Source organism: Micropterus dolomieu, linkage group LG01 (assembly GCF_021292245.1).
Source record: "Micropterus dolomieu isolate WLL.071019.BEF.003 ecotype Adirondacks linkage group LG01, ASM2129224v1, whole genome shotgun sequence".
Taxonomy (NCBI): domain Eukaryota; kingdom Metazoa; phylum Chordata; class Actinopteri; order Centrarchiformes; family Centrarchidae; genus Micropterus; species Micropterus dolomieu.
The window spans coordinates 35,182,705-35,189,762 of record NC_060150.1 but is presented as its reverse complement, the minus strand read 5'-3'; the positions used below and the strand labels follow the sequence as shown (position 1 = coordinate 35,189,762).

Genomic DNA, 7,058 nt, shown 5'->3' with positions numbered 1-7,058 from the left:
GGGGGGGGGGGGGGGGGGGGGGGGGGGGAGAAATCTGTGACAGATATATCGAATGATAAGCAAATTTGCGGATGCTTGAAACAGAGCTTGGGGAGAGCCTACGTCCACAAGGGAGGGAGAAGTGTGTGTGTGTGTGTGTGTGTGTGTGTGTGTGTGTGTAGAGGTGACATTTGGCTAGGGTCACCAATTGGGTTATGCAATGTTAGCGTTTGGTGTGTCTGTTTACAAGGCTTGTGAAATGGAGGAAGTCAGACTGTGCGGGGGAAGGTGATGAGAATGTCAGAGGATGGGTACAACTTGCGAGGTTGATAATGTGTGTGCATGCTTGCCTGTGCATGTGTGTGCTTGCATTTGTGGTCAAGGAGCGCTCAGAATGATCTCTGTCCTGCTGTTATTTACCTTCCAGGCCCTTCAGAGAGGAAACCAGTGGGTGTGGTGGGATCAACAGGGACTTGTCCTCCTAGATTTATACAAACACCCACCTCCTCAGATCGGCTGAGAGTTTGCTCTGTCCGTGTGCTGTTGAGTACAACATTTTAAGCTGTATGCACAGGTGGTAGCAGTGGAAAAGGAAGTCAGGTCCCAGTTTAACTGCTGTCTTTGTTGGTTTTAGTTTCACTAGATATATTGTCCCTTTTTATGATATTTGATTAGTTCTGTACAAAGTATAAAATGTGTATTGATAAAGTATCTAGTAACAACCATTTTCTGTTGACTGTGAACAAGCCCTCGAATAAAATTAGTGACTTCATATTTGGCTTTTGCGAGCCAATAGTAACCTTTCAAAATATTTTGAATGGAATATATTTATGGTTTTATTACCATGGGACGGCAGAAACGCTTCTCTTATTAAATGACAAGTTTGAAACACCTGAAGAAACATTTTTTCCCTTGTGTTGACAAGGCTATGCACTGAGTCACTCTGTTTTATCTACCCTGCGTCAATAGTTATGTGCATTTTTTTCTGTTAAAATAAACCTACTGTCGCTGATTGAGAGACCTCTAGCATATTGTTGCTACTGGCACCTGTTTTTTTTCCCACTCAAGCACTGCCTATCACACAAAAATAAATAACCGCTGTTGTTTCTACTCTTGTAGTTGCGCCGCAAATAATGGATGGATATGGGGGGAAAATAAAGTTTTCAAAGGTAATATTCTGATGTGAAGGCCAGGCAGTGTTGTTAATCCTGTCATTATTCTTATTTGGTTGTATTTTATGGATAATTTCATGTCTATTTCATGCTATTGTCTTTTGTTCATTCTTCAAGAGGTAATAATACAAAGACTAATCTGGTTTTATTAGGGTGACAATAGTTGTAACGTTTCCCCTAGATATTCAGTTCTTAAGCCAGTTCCTCAGGGTTTTCATGCAAAAGTACATCTGGCAGGGTACACCGTGCCATACTGTGGGGCCAGCGCCTTGCAACCTTTACTGTATATCAGCATGCTCTGCTCATCTTTGTTGGATATTCCAGGGAAATCTGGACATGGGGAGGCTTTCCTCCCCAGCTCAACTCAGTTTTCTTTCCCACAGCTCTCAAGATATTTTGGTGGCCAGTCCATCTCAGCGGGAGTACATTGTATATACTACTGTGAGGTGGTTTGCTTAGATTTGGTTGGGACTAGCGGGTGTAATGCAATCATATCTTTACAGCTCTGGTAAGGCACCAGGTTGGTGTCTTTTAGATTCAGAATGTAATCAGGTATGTCATTAAATTGTTATTAGCCATACCTGGTTGTAATTACCTTTCAGGACAGTTGCATCTCAAATCTTTTTTTAAATGCTTTTTTAAACTTTCTGTTCCATGAGGGCATTTATCCATTATTTTGCTGAATATTTTGTTTACCACTTTACTGCCAGTATTTTGATGGACTCTTCACTTTGGATGAAATGTGTCTTTTTAATACTGGTGACCTCACTCAGCAGGTGCTGGGTCCAGCGTGGCATTTTCTAATGTCTCAGGAATTGTTTCCTTGGCAGTCTGTAAATCAGCTTCAGTCTTTCCAGCTGTAGTTTTTAGCCTACTTTACAGATGATGGATAGATGTTAGATAATCAGCAGCGTTTTCCTTTGTGAATAATGACTCCTTTTTTAGTATCAATTTACGTTCATTACACTCAGCTACACTTTTACAACAGTCATTGCTGTATCTCGTGTCAAGCCCTCACTTCCTCTCTCCCACCCTCTTCTCCACCTCCTACCTTGTTCTCTGTTGCACCTTCCTTACAACCTAAGACTATAAAATGCTAATTTACCGTTTTGTTGTCTCAGGGTTTTGTTTTTGGCAGCTGAGGGAAGACCTGACCAGACTGGGACAGTTAAGGTAGGTGAGAGACAGCTGCTCTGCAGGACTCTCCTCGGGGCTTTACTGTTCTCTTCCCCCGTGTTTTGTCCTGTCGGGAATGAGGCACAGGGCCATTCAGACTCATATCCCCGCCACTGCGCCAACAGAGCTTGCTGTTGTCTGCTTTGAGGGAATTTGTCCCAAAAACTAGACGTCACCTGGCCATTCTGAAATACTCATTTGAGTTAGACTGAATATGGTTCTGTGTTGTAAGGTTCAGACTTTTCTGCATCTTTCTTTATTGCTGTCTGCACTGAAGGGCATTCCTGGGGAAAAAAAGACTTAATTTAATAATGTGAGAAACATGCTTGACTTGACGTTTTGAATGCCTTGTTGAACAGCCAGGAATGTTTGAGTGAGTGTGCTTTTATTCTCTGTAGAGTTAGGGCATAAAGATGGATGGCATCATGTCGGGCTGATTGACCCACTGGTGTGTGGCTCCTATGTACCTTGTGCTAAATGTGTTTTTTGATAGTTCAGTATGTACTCAAATTGGATTTATGTCTGTCTGAGCAGTGGGTTAGAGGTTACTCCCTAGAGAATGTGCTAAAATAAACTGTTATGCCCCTATCGATCCTTAGGGAGTACCCATAAACCCAAATACCTCTCACAACTGAAATCCCCTTGTCTCTTGGAAACAACATGTTAATGGAAAATTGCAGGACATTCATTGAGTATTGAAGAGTTGTTAGGTGTTGAGTGCTGAGTAAATTTTGACTTACTTAGACTGTCTGCATAGGCTGAAGTGGTCCATATAAATGATAGATTTGAGATTGTTTTAAAGGTTTCTCCTGTATTTTAAATACTTTCATCAAGTTCGTCCATTAACAGTTATAGTCCCCATTGCAAATGGTATGACCTTAGCCCCATGAAACCTTTTAATTAGTCTTTATAACTCATATTAAATTAACTGGCATAATTTGTAAAATCCTCAACTTGCGAGCTGTATTCGTGTTGAAGAGAGGAAAGCAAACATCCAGGTGTAAGTGAATGTGTGTCTGTGTTAACATCCGTCTGTTAACTGAAGACACCAGCTAGGTAAAGTGGCTTAGACCTGCTGATAAGATCAAGAGATGCCTGGAGTTAGTGGAGTCCCTCTTTGCAGGCTGTCATTTCCTCTTTTACGTGTCTCCGTTTAAAGACATAATTGAACAACCTTATATTAGCCTGTTCTTTGGCCTAGATGTCCTCTTCTTCCACACATTCTCTCTTGCTTGTCTGTCAGAAGTATTGCTTTTGAGACTGGTATGCTGCTTGAGCAGAATGAGCAGGATAATATTATTATTCAATTTTAGATTACGTAAATTACAATGAAGTGCAGATATTGTCAATGTGGGGGAGATATGACTGTAGGATCAAAAAGACAAGTGCCATTCAAAGTGGTGATCTTTTGAAGCAGTTATCTTTGCACACATGCATATTAATTTATTTTTGCTTGTAATTTTGTAAAAGCAACAACACAGGTTTAAACGGAGCGTTCTAGTCTTAATTTTTTTAAAATGTGCCCTTATGTTTACATCATCTACTAACAGAAAATTCCTTGAAATGTAGCCAGTCTTTGATGCAAAACGTCTGTTCCTCAGAATTTAAGGCTATCATCACTCAATAAAATATGTTTAGGGTGAACACTTCAGATATGCACCAGCATATCATCCTGGTTTTCCTCAATGGACTGCCTTTTTTAACATTGAAATAAGTCCAGACCCTGAGTGCTAGTATAACTCATCGGCAGACTTTGTTTTTACAACTTTATATAAAGGTTTCTGGCATTCATCTCCTGGACACGGAGTCTTCCCAACAGGCATGTTTTCCGGTGTTTGACGATTGTAGAGGAGTTGGACTGTACTTTTAAATTGTCATTGTCAGTACATCTGATGGGAGATATAACTGCAGTTAAGGGCGGGGTGACTCTCACTTGTACATAGACAGGAAAACCTTTTCTTCCTGTCCAGTCTTTTAAAGCCACACCATGCCTCCAGAGCACAAAGAATCTCATGGCAATAATATCTCAGTTAGTGGAATGTACTTGCAGATAGTGTCCTTTGTCTGAGAGCAGTATGTATTCACACTGCATCTCCACCTAGCCAAAAAAGAGTTGCAACTAGCTTTTTCATTGTTGCTTATTCTTCCGTTTAATCAGGGTTAAATATCAAACATAAAGACATGTCAAAAGTTACATGAGCCAATTTGATTTTAAACTTTTTAATAACAGTTAAAAACTGTAGGCTAAATGTTTTCAATTCATAATACCTGGAAAGGGATATATGAAATTTGGTGCAACTGTAGAAGATTTAATGAGTTAAAGCATAGGGTTATTGGGATATTATGTGAAATTATCATCAAACTTCTTCTAAATATACATACTATTTATTCGAAATTTATATTTTTTTCCAAAATCACCTTTCAACAAAGAAAATTTTTAAGCATTGCTTAAGTGGTAGCTTAGGCATCCCTGTTCCCCAGCTGTTAAAAATGACCCTGCCAGTGCCATGTGATCAATACATTTTCCTTTCCTTTTTCAAGTCTGTGATGGTCCTAAATGGGTCCTGCAGCCTTGGCTTGTCTGGCCTTTCTCCCAGCCACACTAATCAGGGACCCTTGTGTATGCTTGTCTGGCTCTTTCACAGCCAGCCTGGGAGCTTCCCTAATTTATGAGTCATTTCCTAAAGAAAACACGCCGCCTCAGCAAGTCCAGATATAAGGATACGGGGGTAGTTTAAGTGAGGTTTGATTACTGAGTGGGTGGAGGGGTAGCTAGAGGAGATGGTGTGATGACTGACCTATGACCTAAAGAGATATCTACCGAAGTTAGCATCCTAACCTGCTAGCCCCGGCCCGTCCTGTCTCGTAATACCACTTTGTACTTCGAGAGGCGATAGTAAGATAGTGCAGCTCAGGCCTTCGCCCTGTACTTTCAGCTGGGAGACGTGTGCAAGCAGCAAGTTTGCTATGTGGCACAAGTTCTTAGATTTTTTTGGTCTAATAAATAAACAAAATAAACTTCCAAAATGTCAATAAGGGAATTATACAAATGTACACCTTCTGAATTCAAGTTCCCCTTTTCAAAACCACCGTGGTTAGTCTTTCTACTGTTACAACAATCACCGACTCTGGTTTGGTGGAAATAAACCCGTAATTCTCTGAGATGGCTGCCTCTCTGATGCCTGACCTCCCTCTCACTTCGCTCCCCCTTGACACCTCTCCTGAACCCGCCATGTCTTTGGCCCCGGAGTGTAAATCACCCTGGTCCATGTCGGCAAACTGGCTTCCATCGTTGTCTGAGGCGTTGTTTTGTGCTGGTCCGGCTGTGCTCACTGGGAGACTGCTTAGCCGGTTCCGTTCAGTCAGCTAGTAGGACCGCTAGATTAGCAGCATGGCTAACTAGCTAACAGCAGTTATGTAAGTTACCTTACATGTGATATGCTGCTCTCTGTTTCCTTGAAGAAAGAATTGGACAGGTGAAGAGTAGCCTCAGTTCTTACACTTTGCAGCATTTTATTTAACTGGCTAAAAAAAGGTATTATGTTGAGAAAATATCCTTACAGTACAAATCATTAATAACCCTACATGGAATACTAAACAACATTAGCATGGTCACCTTCCAACTATTAAAGGAAAAATAGGGTCGCTATGAACTGTTATTATTATAGCACCTGTATTTTTAAAAGTGCATTAAATAGTCTAAAGGGCTCTCCTTTCATCAACACTGCTAACATTACTATGGGATAAGACAATCCTTTCATTAGATTATTATAGGGCTATGGTTCTTTTTACTGTGATTATATAGCTGTTTAAATATGGGTGCTTCATAGCTGGAGCTCAGTTTTTGTATCATCAAGGAAATAATCATTTCCATTAGGAGTCCGTCCTTGAAAAACAAGCTTGTTGCAGTGTAATAGGTTGACATAGGGGAACCCTGGACAAGCAAGAGACCTCCAACTTTGATGACAGTCTGAAGGTTATGAACTTTACTTCGAAGAGAGCAATGAAAGCTCTTTATTTCCTTCTTGTGACAGGGGTGACTCCTGCTCCTCAAGCCTGTCCTGCCTTCTCATTGTCTGTCCAAATCCATCTTGTTCGGGTAAATCTGTGCGTCTTTAGCCAAGCGGCCCGTTAGTCGCAGGCTTTTTGTAACACAATGCTACAAAAATAAACATTTCAAAGTGCAAACGCCAGCGTCTGTTCTCTCTTACACCGGAATTATGCATGGGATATTTCAGTCTGAGCCTTATCAATTGTCAGCGGGGCAGGGGTGGGGGTATATTTTAGCAGGTGTGTTCAATTTCCATCCCTTTCATTTATTTGTCAGATTATCACGGTTCCTTTGGTGCTGTGCGGTCCAAATAAATACAGGAACTACGTGTAATGCACCACCAGGCTGTTTTTTGACTCCATCAAACGTTTGTTATTTTTGTTTGGCTGGCTTGGTCTCTATATGAAAAGCTTCAAGGTTAAGCCAGCAGGTTCTGATGAGCTTCACTTGTGATAAATGAATGTCAGTTTCGCAGAGTCGGCTCTTCTTATCTTCACCTGATAGTTCACTTTCTGCGCTAGTATTACATAGAGATTATTGTTCAAATCCTTTTTCTCTGTCATTCTATTTTTTACTCTTTGTGCTGATACACTATAACTAAATAATTTTTTTTAAATAATAAGGACTATGACATGGGGCACTGACATGGCTTGCAGTGATTTGATTAATCCAAGTGGTTT

The 7,058-nt window shown here is 40.7% G+C and overlaps 1 protein-coding gene across 10 annotated transcripts in view; it reads left to right on the top strand.

Moving 5' to 3' along the window:
- Window positions 1-7,058, top strand: part of sulf1 (sulfatase 1) — a 123,603-nt gene that overhangs the window by 54,769 nt on the left and 61,776 nt on the right. For 3 of the 10 annotated variants that reach the window (XM_046066756.1, XM_046066728.1, XM_046066773.1), the window contains exon 2: window positions 2,273-2,324. The exons of the other annotated variants lie outside the window; for them this stretch is intronic. The gene's annotated coding sequence lies outside the window, so the exon portion shown is untranslated. The remainder of the gene's footprint in view (window positions 1-2,272; window positions 2,325-7,058) is intronic. 10 annotated transcript variants of the gene reach the window in all.